A 13665-nucleotide genomic window follows, 5' to 3' on the forward strand; every position below is an offset into this window, starting at 1 on the left:
CTGAGTAAAAGATTATACCAAAGTTTTGTTTTCATTGAAATGTTGACCTATAATTTATACTTAAACTTCTGCCAATGATATAAATGTAGTATTTTCTTGTTTGTCTTAAAATAGTTGTTATGGCTACTCACATATATATTTTTCCTCAAAAACAGGTGTTTAAATGAACTCATTTCTTAAACTTCTGAACTCTATGTGAATTAAGTCAAAGTATTCATTCCTGAGAGTTCTGTCTTGTTTGGTACAGATACAGTTGATGATCCATTGGTTTTATTCATAAGCCCAAAAGGCTTACTACTTGGACAGGATACCTACCTCCAATAATTATATAAAGAAACTTAGAAAATGATGTATCTTCTCTAAATACATATGGAGAATTACTTTGACCCATTGTTTAATTTCCCGTATACAAGTCTCCTTGATTTTTATGAAAATTCTTTTGAGGAATTTAATATCATTTTATGAATAAATATCTAAGTTCCAGAAAAATTCCTTCATTCTTGGAAATTTGCCTTTCATAAATCTAGTTGTTGAGTGATAGAATACTGCCCTTAAATTTACTGTGGTAAAGACTCAAAGTGTTTCTTATTGCAACAACATTCTCCACTTATGTAATGCAAACTTCCCCTTAATGCGAGTATACAGTTTATATACATGTGAATACTTGGGCACGCATATAGAAAAGAATGTACATATCTGTTAAGCTCTTTGTTTTAATATGAAAGTTAAAGTACTTCGAAGATTTAAAGAAACACATTTTCTTCTAATTTAATATTTTCTGAAAGTTTACTGAAACTTCTTATGAAATTTTGATACTCTCTCACAGAAATGTCCTTAGATGTCAATGAATATGCTTATATTAGTCATATCACTAGTCTTACACATGAAATATGAAACTAACATATATTACAATGAATTGTATAGCAATTTCTTGCATATTTCACAATATCTTTAACCTAGGCTTTGGGATAAATTGACATGAAAATTATTTATGTAAATTATGATCAACTAACGGACTTTCAAATTTTCTATATAAATGCCCCATTTTCTAGACAAAACTATCCATCAGTGGGACTAGTTTGCCTTACTTGGGTAACAGTGAAATTATTGGTGCTAATTTTACTATGTTGATGGTCTGCACTAGACTACAGAGTCCAGGTTACATTACAGGGCATGAAAGGTTTTCAAGCCCTTTGTGGTACTTTGGCAATACTAGATGGTTCAATATTACTAAATAAATGAATGGAAAAAATGAAAGCTACTTATATTGGATTTTAGGGTGTTCTACACAATTTGAGCCTTCTTTTTCACCTTTGGAGTCATCTCTTTTGGGATCCCTTAGGAAATACCAGTGTAAGAGAAAGGAAACAACATGCAATGTTATCTTCTGCATGCAAATCTATATCAAAAAACTTGCCACCCTGTACTTGAATAGAGCTGTCTACCTTACTGTTAGTCTCACTGGAGACAGGGCCTGTGCCTGCAAGAAAAGCAGTGACACATAATAGGCAATCACAAATCCAGCAGTGACTCACTGATCAACTTATCCTCCTTGGCACATACTTTTCACCATTGTTATAAACTTACATTTAGAATTTTAGAATATATGAATGCATTCCTCTCTGTCTCATTAAAAAAGGAACAATCTCCCTCTACAGAAACTTTCTGGTTTTGTCTTTTTTGCTTCTCTTTATTGAAAAATCCTTTCTCAAGATTATACCTTCTGTTATATTACATTTAGAAAAAGTTGTTAATTCTGTAATATGCTCACTTAATTACATATTTGTATGAATACCTGTCTCCTTCCATGTTTTCCCACTATGTTTCAGTATGATTTGATGTCTGGTGTTCTTCTTGTACATTTCTGGATTTGAGTTTGCAGTTGATGTAAGATTAAACTCATGGTCACAAGCGTCAGATGCCTTATCTTCAATCACTGAATTCCTTTGCAACTGAATCTTCCGAGATGTAATCCTGCCAATCCACACCCCATTCCCAGTAGTCCTTTAAACACAAAACAGATACCACCACCTCTGTGGTAGATCACTTCTCTTAGTGACCACAAACATGTGAATCAGCCAATCATTGCCAAAGGGAGCTTCTGTAGCTAAACTTTAGAGTAAAACTAACCAGACCACCAGAGATCAAAACATGACCCTTGACTATTGTACTTAAATGTACTAATTTTTTTAATTAAGTGAAATATTCACCAATACATCAGCCAAATGAAGTGGTAAATTCAGATAACATGTTTTTAAACAGGCAAATACTTTCATTTGTTAAATACAAAGCTAATATGAGAAGGTAATCATTATTATAACTGATTACAATTTAAACAGCTATGTCATGTTTTAAAGAATAGCGATAGTGTGATAGCCACATATTATATATAACATATGAATACATTAAATATACATCTATATATACATTATATAATAGGTCTGTGTGTATGCGTGTATATCCTTTCAGAATGCATACTGGGTCAATGTATCATGACAACACTGAAAAGGTGGAAAATCATTTTAAATATGCAATTCATGTATGACAGTGTCTTGGTAAAAGATTATTGCAATTTAGGTAACTAGTATGTCATTATTTCAGTTTCTTTCTATATTACTCTAATTTAAGAACTAATTATTTTGGGCATGAGTGGCTCAATCCTGTAATCTTAGCTACTCAGGATCAAGGTGCAAAACCAAACCAAGCAGGAAAGTCCATGAGACTCATATCTCCAATTAACTTCCAAAAAATAGGCAGTGGACCTGCGGTTCAAAGTGGTAAAGCACTAGCCTTGAGTAGAAAAGCTCAGAAAAGACTCAGGCCCTGAGTTGAAGTAATAGTACACACACACACACACACACACACACACACACACACACACACACACACACACACATACACACACACACACACACACACACACGACACACACAGAATTATTTGGACATATCAATTGTCTTATTTTATGTATATTGCAAAAATATATGAGTTTAAGTTTTCCCTTCTTACAAAGAATATATTCTCACTGTGGAAATAAGACATATGTATGCATAAAGGAAAGAAGACAAGAAGGTAATAGCCAAGTGAATGGATCAGGCAGCCTGCTTTGGTGGAGGTTTAGAGCAGGAGCAATCTTCATGATGGTTTTCTACACAGGTAGGAATTGAAATGAGTTTTTCAGGATAGAACCATGATCATGTAGTTCCTATAGCCTCTCATAACAAATCACCACAAACTAGGTGTTTTCAAACAAAATAAGTTGGTTGTCTTACAGTTATGACATTTGGAAGTCTAAAATAACGGTGTGGGCAGAGGTGGTTCATTACAGAGGATTTATATCAGACATTCTTCTAGCTTTTTCCCCCTAGCTTCTGGTGATTGCTAGAAATCCTTGGTGTTCACTGGCCTAGAAGTCCTTCATAGCCATCTCTTCCATTCTCACCTCTTCATGTCCTGTCATGCTCATCTTCTTAGAATGGAAATAAATGCTCAATGGATATATGGTCCTATAGAAGTCCAGGGAAACTTCATCTCAAGATTAGTTTTTGCGATTGTTTGTAACACATTTACAAGATGATTTCTTTGTTGCTTTGTATGTCCCTCCCCCCCACCCCCCCCCCGTGATATAACCCCTGTTTTCACTGTAATTGATGTTGCTATACCTTGTGGAGGGGAAGGGAAAAAACAAGTTGTTTAAATAGGGATACGGGTGGACCCATTGCAACAATGAGATGTACAAGCTATTATGTCGAAAAACAAACTTTACAACTTTGGGGGGGTGAGGGGGTGGGGGAAGGAGGAAGGGGGTTGGGGAAGGAATAGGAAGGGGAAACAAAAGAGGAGGCAAAAAGTTGATAAGAAATGATGCATTCTTATTATGTTAAAATTTCATGAAAATACTGAACATTGAGAATAATTATTACACCTACTTTAAGGGTAAAAAAATTAAGCCTGATCATTATTAACTACTTAGCAGTGAGATGCTAAACTTCAAACTGGAACCAACTGAACTCAGGTGACTACAGGGGATTCTAAACACCATTGATGCTGCATTATCAGTGGGGAAACAGCTAGAAAAGATGATGGCAGCAGCTTTGGAGGTTTGTAAAAGCAGTATAAAAAGCATCTATTCTCTGTTCTGTAAGAATGAGAGTCATTAAATTTTTGAGAAAACGTGTAATATAATGGAAACAGTGTAAGGAAGTTTGAATCACTGGTTAGTGATCAAGTTGGAATGAAGAACAAAGCTTTTATGAAGGTTGCAGGAGGATTTAGTACTTTTGTAACAAATCTTCAAGAGATGATAAGGACCCAGGGTGGTGGGGATTATGACTCATTTCAAACACACTAGAGGGAATAATTCTGCCTGTGTCCAGATTATCTTCTCTCCTCCCTGCTTTCTCTTGAAGATATTTAAGGATGTTTGTAAACAGTTAAGAGGATTAAACATGATCATGGAAGACTTGTATGGGTTTATCCTTTGGAAAATTTTATTTTCTTGAAAGTTTCACTAGTTTTCTTTAGATTGAAACAATGCAGTTCTCCTGCTCACACCCCAAAGAATTTAGCTATAATACACTATCAACAAAATCATGAGTGATCCCTTCCTGTATAATTATAGGGTGTGCCACAGTACAGATGTCTCCATGAGAAGCAGGAGTAGCCTGCAATTAGTGAGAAGAGTTCTGTTGCAAATGTGGTTAGAGGCAAAAGGTTTACTCTAAATTTGACAGTTGCATCTATAAATACTTTGTTGGCTTCTTTTATTTTATTTAATTTATTTTTTGTCTTTCTCAAGGACATCTTTGCTTCATCTGAATACTTTGGCAAAACAGCTTTGGAGCTATGGATGCCATATGTAAAAATTGTTTTTGCTTTGGACCAGTTTCTCCCCCCCCCAAAAAAAAGGTCTGAATAATCCATTATGAAAATGTCCCTGCATTTTCTTTGCATCTGGAAGGTATGCATCTGAATTTATAATGCTTTTGTGAGGCATAAGCCCGTGGTTAGTTCATCTGATTGTAAATCATGTGACTATGTACCGTGACCACATTAAAACCGAACCACAAATAAAAAGGGAGAATGAATTCTAACCTATAATTGTGGCTCTCAGAATCAAGACCTTCACAGGCATTTAGTCCTAAATGTGTCACTTGTATGAGATGCTTGAAAAAAAATCACATTAGTTAATGTCTAACATGTGCAGCAAATGGAGTAGTAGGTTAGCAGCTTTAAAAGTACTTGCATTATGGAAAGACAGAGAAAATCACAATATACACAGTGAAATGCAGTATGGCTGACTATGTAACACACACTAAAATCAGAGTCCTCTACTTCGTGAAATTCAATACATCTCCTGCATGTCAGAATTAAGAAAGTATTTTAGGGCATTTTGGGGGCATACATTTGAATTCTAAATTAAGTTCAACATTCCTTCTTGAAATTATAGTGTTATTCTGGAGGGAAATAAGTTACTGATCAACACCACATCACTGTGTTTGGTATTTCAGGTTTGACTCCTGTAGTTTTTGCATGCTAATGTGTTCACAAAGGTCATCCAGGGTAGCAGAATATCATCTTCCATGAAGTCCAGATTTCTTTTTCATATACAATTCTCATCAAAAGCCAAGAGAGCTCTGAAAATGTCAAACTGGGTACCTATACACCTTAGAAAAAACACCTCAAGCTAAATTAATTGATTTAGCTCAATATATGACTATCAGAATTCAAAGATTAAATATGTAAGTTTATAAATTTGTGTGTGTGTGTGTGTGTGTGTGTGTGTGTGTGTGTGTGTGTGTGTGTGTGTGTGTGTGTGTGTGTGTGTGTGTGTGTGTGTGTGTATTGGGGACTGAACTCAGGGCTTAAATACTGTCCCTTAGGTTTTTTTCAACCAAGCTTAGTGCTCTATCTGCTTCCATCTTTTTGTTTGTTAACTGGAGATAAGAGTTTCCTGGACATTTCTGCCTGTGCTGCCATTGAACCAAAGTCTTCAGATCTCAGCCTCCTGAGTAAGTAGGATTACAGTTGTGAGCTACAGGCACAGAGCTGATTTATGAACTTTTGAATATTTTCATATTAAACGTTAACTTATGTAAAATATTTTAAGGTTAATCTCCAAAAGTAAAAGTGCTAACTGTGAAAAGGAAGAGATTTTAAGGCCTCTCAATTTTTTTGTTTTACCAATTCGTTAATGAAGATGCCATCTATTGAGACTAAGAATTCAACATTGGCCAGACATTCTCTTATTTACCATCTCAATGACCTCATTTGGCTCTCCTGTGTACACTTAATGGTTATTCTCTGGCGACCAACCTTAACTTTCATTTTATCTAACTCTAGGCATTTGAGTGATTTTATATTTATTCCTCAGGCGTTTTGTATTACCTTCTGCTGCTGAGAATAATGTCCTTTAATTGCTATCCTGATTTCTTGGCCCATACCCATTTCTTTAGTCATTCCAGCATATCTAAAACAAAACTAATTCTTTTCCATTCCAACATAGGTTCTATCTTGTTTTTTATATTAATAAAATAGACAAACAACCATATAGATTTGTCCATGTCAGAGACAAGGTATTATTCTTGGGTGTTTCTGTGCTATCATACTCACTTCACATGAACCAATCATGTCCATTCACCTAAACTATCCTTCTTTCATTCCATGATATCTTCATGATCACATTAGTGTAAATCCTCTTCATTACATGGACTACTTCAATAGCTCAATTTATTTGCTCTCCATCTGTTCATCGTTTTTCAATAATTGAAAATGCCATCAGAATGAAACAAGCATGTTTTGTTTGTTATGCTATTGCTTTGCCTAACATATTTTCTTATTTATAGCAAGAAATCACTTATCATGGTAGACAAAAATCTATGTAGCTATTGAGTACTTCAAGTGTAGCTAATCTGTGTTTTAATGTGGTGCTAGTATTAAATACACATGAGATTTTGACAAATCAGAATCAAATAGATAAAATGTCAAATTAATTATATTTTGACTCTTATAAATGATAACATTTTTAGAGAATGTTGAAAATATGATATAACAAAAGAAGCAAACTACTCTTTTCCCATTTAGGAAAAAATTCTCATGGGATACATTGATCTGTTCTTACTATTTAGAACTCTAGAGTATATCTAAGACTCTCAATTACCGGGTAAAGAACAAATAGTAAAATGTACCTAACTTTGTTTATTTCACCACCTAGCACATAAAGATGTGTGCTCATCTTCATCTCCTAGCCAGTCCAGCAGACCAATTTGCATGTATTCCTGAAGCAAAATGCATAAAAGGATCATATCCTCCAAATGTCAGGAATTTGTTTTCTGATACTGTTTGCTGGTTTGGATCACAGGTCTTAAGTTATTAGTGGCACTTTTACCTCCTTCCACTACTGAGTTGCTTTCTTCTCCCCTTCTGAAGTGACTTCCAGGAGACTTAAAGGGACAGTTCTAACTTCTCCACTGCTCCATTCTTCTCACCCCTGCCCTCAATTCCTGAAACCTGCCCCCACACCCCTTGTACTCCCCCCACATCTCCTTGGACATTGCAAACCACTTTCATGTATGGCAAACATTAGAAAATAACCACACATACCTAGGGAAGAACATAAACTCAGAAAAGACCCAAGAAATCTCTGAGTCTACACCTTAAACTGATCATTGACACAAATAATTTCTAACAATAAAACAATATAAAATAATACAAATAATACAAATAATAATAAACAACAGAGAAACTTGGGGAAAAAGAAAATTTCAAAAGTTAAACCCATTGGTAGATTAAATGTTCAGTTTAAAAAAGTTACAAAGTACAGACTCTCTCTCTCTCTCTCTCTCTCTCTCTCTCTCTCTCTCTCTCTCTCTCTCTCTCTCTCTCTCTCTCACACACACACACACACACACACACACAGAGAAAAGTCACTCCAAGGTAGAAAAATGTCCCCCCCAAAAAAGCTTGGGGAAGATTTACTAGATTAAAATCCTTCAAATCAGCTGTTAAAAAAGCTCAAAGAACTGAAGAAAGATGAAACAAAAGTCAGAAAAGGATATATAAATAATGTGTAAAAGTCAACTAAGACAAAAAATAAACTAAAAAGAAGCCAATAAAGAGAGTACAGAGTTTAGGATTATATCTAATATATAAATATCATTAGAGCGATTTACAGGCATATTTGAATAGGCGAAAAAGCTAAGTAGAAGGGATTCATGGCTCAAATAGAGCATTTGATTAACAAGTATGGGTTCAAACTCCAGTACTGCCAAAAAATAAGGATGAAAATTTTAAGATACTCCCAGATAAACAAAGCAGGAGTAATTATAACTAAACCTTCTTTTAAGAAATTCTTGAAGGAATACAGAAAAGTCATTGCTTTTTGAAGGTTACTTTGATACCCTGCTACTTTGCCAAAGTTTCTGCTATCGATAAATTCAATGTGATATCTATCAATATTCCAACCTCATTCTTCAAGGAAATAGAAGAGGCAGTACAAAAATTCATATGGAATAATAAAAGACCCCAAATAACAAAAACGATCCTTAACAGAAAGAACAGTGCTGAAGAAATATCAATACCAAATTTCAAAATCTGCAACAAAACCATAGTAATCAAAACAGCTTGGTACTGGCACAAGAAGAGATCTCCGGACCAATGGAATAGAATTGAAAACCCAGAAATGAACCCACAGACCTATGGCCACCTGATCTTCGATAAGGGAGCCAAAAAAATAGAATGGAAGAAAGACAGCCTCTTCATAAATGGTGCTAGCAAAATTGGTTAATCACTTGTAGAAAACTAAAGCTTAAAGAGAAAATTCTCTAAAGAGGAAAGAATGGCCAATAGACACATGAAGAAATGCTCAACCTCTCTAGCCATAAAAGAAATGCAAATCAAACAACATTGAGATTGCACCTCACCCCAGTTAGAATGGCTATAATCAAGAAATATAATAACAACAGATGCTGGAGGGGATGTGGCCAGAAGGGAACCCTACTGCATTGTTGGTGGGAGTGTAAACTTGTTCAACCACGTTGAAAAGCAGTATGGGGTTCCTCAAAAGACTCCACGTAGAGCTCCCCTGTGACCCAGCAATTTTGGGCATTTACCCAAATGATCACAAACAAAACCATACTAAAGCTGCCAGTACAACAATGTTTATTGCAGCATTATTTACCATAGCTAAGATATGGAACCAACCCAGATGCCCCTCATAGATGAATGGATCAAGAAAATGAATTCTATGCCTCCATCAGAAAGAATGACATCGTCCCATTTGTTAGAAAATGGAAAGACTTGGAAAAAATAATATTAAGTGAAGTAAGCCAGGCCCAACGAAACATAGGTCCCATGGTTTCCCTTATTTGCAATAACTAGTATATGTCTGGGACAAGTAGAAAATGTCAAAAGCTATATACATATGACCAGATAAGATGATGTTAAGTGAAATGAACTTCAAGATAGGGACACAAGTGGTTTTTTTCTTTCTTGCTATTGTTTCTAATGTATTTATAAGGTACCATGTGATGTTTTTGTTGCTTTGTATGTTCCTCCTCCACGGTATAACCCCTGTTTTCACTGTATTTGATGTTGGTATAATTTGGGGAGGGGAAGGGAAAAAATAAAATGTTTAAACAGAGATACAGGTTGACCCATTGCAACAATGAGATGTACAAGACACTATGTTGAAAAACTAACTTTACAATTTAGGTGTGTGTGTGGGGAGTGTAGTTGTGGAGGTAGGAGGGAAGGGATAGTAGAGGAGAAACAAAGGAGGAGACAACAATGCTTGATAAGAAATGTACTCATTACCTTGCTCATGTAACTGTAATCCCCTTGTACAGTATTTTCACAATAAAAAATTTATTTAGAAAAAGAAATTCTTTTTATTTATTTATTTTTTTATTGTGAGAATACCATACAGAGGAGTATCAATTACATGGGCAAGATAATGAGTACATTTCTAAATTCTTGAAAGAATTTTCCAGGATGAAATGAAATAATACAAATGTGTTAGCTTGAAACTATACAACGACAAAAAAAACCCTTTATTTTCACCTTTAAAAGTGAAATGTGCAATTACAAAAACTAGTATAAAATGAATTTTTACTCCATTTTTAACATGATTTGAAGCATAATTTATTGAAATGTTATTGGTTTAAAAGCAAACATTATTGTACATTTGTTTTATACTTACATTTTTGTTAATGTGATTTAAAAGACCATACATTTATAAAAATTATTAGTTTATATTTTTGAACACACAATGTATAAAGGATTGTCCCTTATTTATTGTCACCTGGAAGGTCTAAAGAGCTATGCAAGAGTTTTTATGTAGTTTTGAAATTAAGCCAATATATTCAAATATTCAAATATCATTATAACTTTAAGCTGTTTAATGTTCATTGTAACCATAAAATGGCTATAAAATATAAAGCAAAAGAAATTGTTTGATAAAGAAATTAAGTGTTTTCACTATATTTGATTCCAGTGCCCTGCATCTTGTACATACATTTTTCTAATTTGGGGAGGGGAAGGGAAATAACAAAATGCTGAAATAAGGATAGAGAATGACCCATTATAACAAGGAGATGTACAAGACACTATGTTGAAAATGAACTTTACAACTTTGAGGGGGGAGGGAAAAGTTGGGGAGGTGGGAAGGAAAGGGATGTTATGGGAAAAACAAAGGAGGGGGTAACAATGTTCAATAGGAAACAGACTAACTACCTTGCTCATGTAACTGTAACCCTTCTGTATAATATCTTTACAATAAAAATATATATTAAAAAAGAAATAATGTAAACCTAAAAATAGTAATGCATGAAAGGAAAGACAAATTTAGAAGGTATGTATACATAAACACAGAAATACACATAGGTATGCTATATGGAAAATAGCAACATGTTAGGAATAAGTCCCACTCTATCAGTAATAAATGTTAATTAAACTCTCCTCCAAAAATACAGAGATTAGAAAGAGAAATAAAATTAAAAAAACCTCACTCACCTTCTCAAAAAAGATACAAAGAGACAAAGACAAGATGATAAGATAAAAAGATACTAAAATAAAATAACTGGACATCTCATTGTTGAAATGAACTTTACAACTTTGCAGGGTGGGGATGGGAGGAGTTGGGGAGGTGGGGAGAAAAAAGATGGTATGGGAAAAACAAAGGAGGGGGTAACAATGCTCCATAGGAAATGGACTCATTGCTTTGCTCATGTAACTGTAACCTTTCTGTACAGTATCTTTACAATAAAAATATATACATAAATAAATAAAACAAAATTCCTGTTTTAGAAGAAAAAATAACTGGAAAAAGATATTCAGTTCATTATGACTTGGATATAAAGTGTCCACTCAAATGACTTTAAACATTTTTTTTTCTTTTATTGTAAAGATGCTGTTCAGCGGGGTTACAGTTACATGAGTAAGATAATGAACACTTTTCTTCTTGAATATTTTTGCCTCCTCCTTTATTTTTCTCCTACTATCCCTCTTCTCCCTGTGCCCCCCAAAAGTTGTAAAGATATTTCTAGCATGATGTCTTGTATCATTGTTGCAATGGGTCATCCTGTGACCTTGTTTCAGCATCAAATGAGTTTTTTTTACTTTTATATTTGTTTATTTTTATTTGTACAAGCTAATTGCACATATTCATGTGTTCTGTAAATTTTTTTAATTTTTATTTTTTTTATTGTGAAAATACTGTACAGAGGGGTTACAATTACATGGGCAAGATAGTGAGTACATTTCTTATCAAGCGTTGTAGCCTCCTCCTTTGTTTACCCTTCCCATCCCTTCCGATCCTCCCTTCCCCCCAAACCTTCCCCCCCAAGTTATAAAGTTCGTTTTTGACATGACAACTTGTACTTCTCATTGTTGCAACAGGTCTACCTGTATCCTTATTTAAACGACTTGTTTTTCCCCTTCCCCTCCACAAATTATACCAACATCAAATACAGTGAAAGCAGGGGTTATACTGTGGGGGAGGGACATACAAAGCAACAAAGAAATAATATTATAATTGCGTTAGAAACAAATGCATGAAAGAAAAAAGCATTTAAAATACATATCTTAGGGTTCATTTTTCTAACATCACCTTATCTGACCTTTTCTGCTTGACTCATACATATACTAGATATTGCAAATAAGGGAAATCATGGGACCTGTTTCTTTGGGCCTGGCTTACTTCACTTAATATAATTTTTTCCAAGTCTTTCCATTTCCTAACAAATGGGGCAATGTCATTCTTTCTGATGGAGGCATAGAATTCCATTGTGTATATATACACCACATTTTCTTGATCCATTCATCTACTGAGGGGCATTTGGGTTGGTTCCAGATCTTAGGTATGGTAAATAATGCTGCAATAAACATAGTTGTGCTGTAGCTTTAGTGTGGTCTTCTTTGTAAACATTTGGGTAAATGCCCAAAAGTGGGACTGGTGGGTCATAGGGGAGCTCTATGTGGAGTCTTTTGAGGAACCTCCATACCACTTTCCAAAGTGGTTGAACAAGTTTACACTCCCACCAACAATGAAGTAAGGTTCCCTTCTGTCCACATCCCCTCCAGCATCTGTTGTTATTGGAGTTCTTGATTTTTGCCATTCTAACTGGGGTGAGGTGGTATCTCAATGTTGTTTTGATTTGCATTTCTTTTATGGCTAGGGAGGTTGGGCATTTCTTCATGTGTCTATTGGCCATCCTTCTTTCTTCTTCAGAGAAGTTTCTCTTTAAGTCATTAGCCCACTTATTTATTGGGCAGTTGTTTCTTTGAGGATTTGTTGTTGGGGGATTTAATTTTTTGAGTTCCAAGTATATTTTAGATATGAGACCCTTGTCCGTTGTATGGCTAGTGAAGATCTTCTCCCAATCCGTGGGCTTTCTATTGATCTTGCTAGTTATGTCTTTTGCCATGCAGAAGCTCTGCAGTTTCATGCAATCCCATTTGTCCAACCTTTCTTTGATCAGTTTTGTTTCCGGGTCTCTATTCAGAAAATTTTGGCCTGAGGCAAGGAGACCTAGGGTTTCTCCTATTCCATTCTGTAATGTTTTCAGAATGTCTGCTTTGACTCTGAGGTCTTTGATCCATTTGGAGTTGATTCTGGTGCAGGGTGATATATAAGGATCTAGCTTTAGTTTTCTACAAGCTGTTAACCAATTTTGCCAGCACCATTTACTGAAGAGGCTGTCTTTCTTCCATTCTATTGTTTTAGCTCTCTTATCAAAGATTAGATGGCTATAGGTCTGTAGGTTCATTTCTGGGATTTCAATTCTATTCCATCAAATGAGTTTTTAAAATTTATTTTATTGTAATGGTGATGTACAGAGGGGCTACATTTATATAAGTCAGGTATTGGGTACATTTCTTTTTGAACACTGTCACCTCTTCCCCTGGTCTCTCCTAGTTTTTTCTCCCCTTTGATCCCCTCCCCATACATGTTATATATGTCATTTTCAACATACGGTCTAGTTAATATCAGTGCTGCATTTGTTCACCCTTTGTCCCATTTCTAGGCTCCCCTCCACCTTCCTTCAAACAAATAAATTGACATACAAAACTAAAGGTACAGAAATCAAATGACTCATTCTGAGAGCTTGACCTCCAGGCAATAGCACTGTTAAAAGGTGAAAGAAAATGTGATATATATATATATAT

General features: G+C 34.9%; 1 protein-coding gene across 1 annotated transcript in view; it reads right to left on the reverse strand.

The window, feature by feature from the left end:
* The window catches only part of Cfap299 (cilia and flagella associated protein 299), a 557667-nt gene that overhangs the window by 117510 nt on the left and 426492 nt on the right, over positions 1–13665 (reverse strand). The gene's annotated exons all lie outside the window — the stretch shown is intronic.

This window comes from Dipodomys merriami, unplaced genomic scaffold, assembly GCF_024711535.1.
Source record: "Dipodomys merriami isolate MVZ:Mamm:240054 unplaced genomic scaffold, mDipMer1.0.p SCAF_9, whole genome shotgun sequence".
Lineage (NCBI taxonomy): Eukaryota > Metazoa > Chordata > Mammalia > Rodentia > Heteromyidae > Dipodomys > Dipodomys merriami.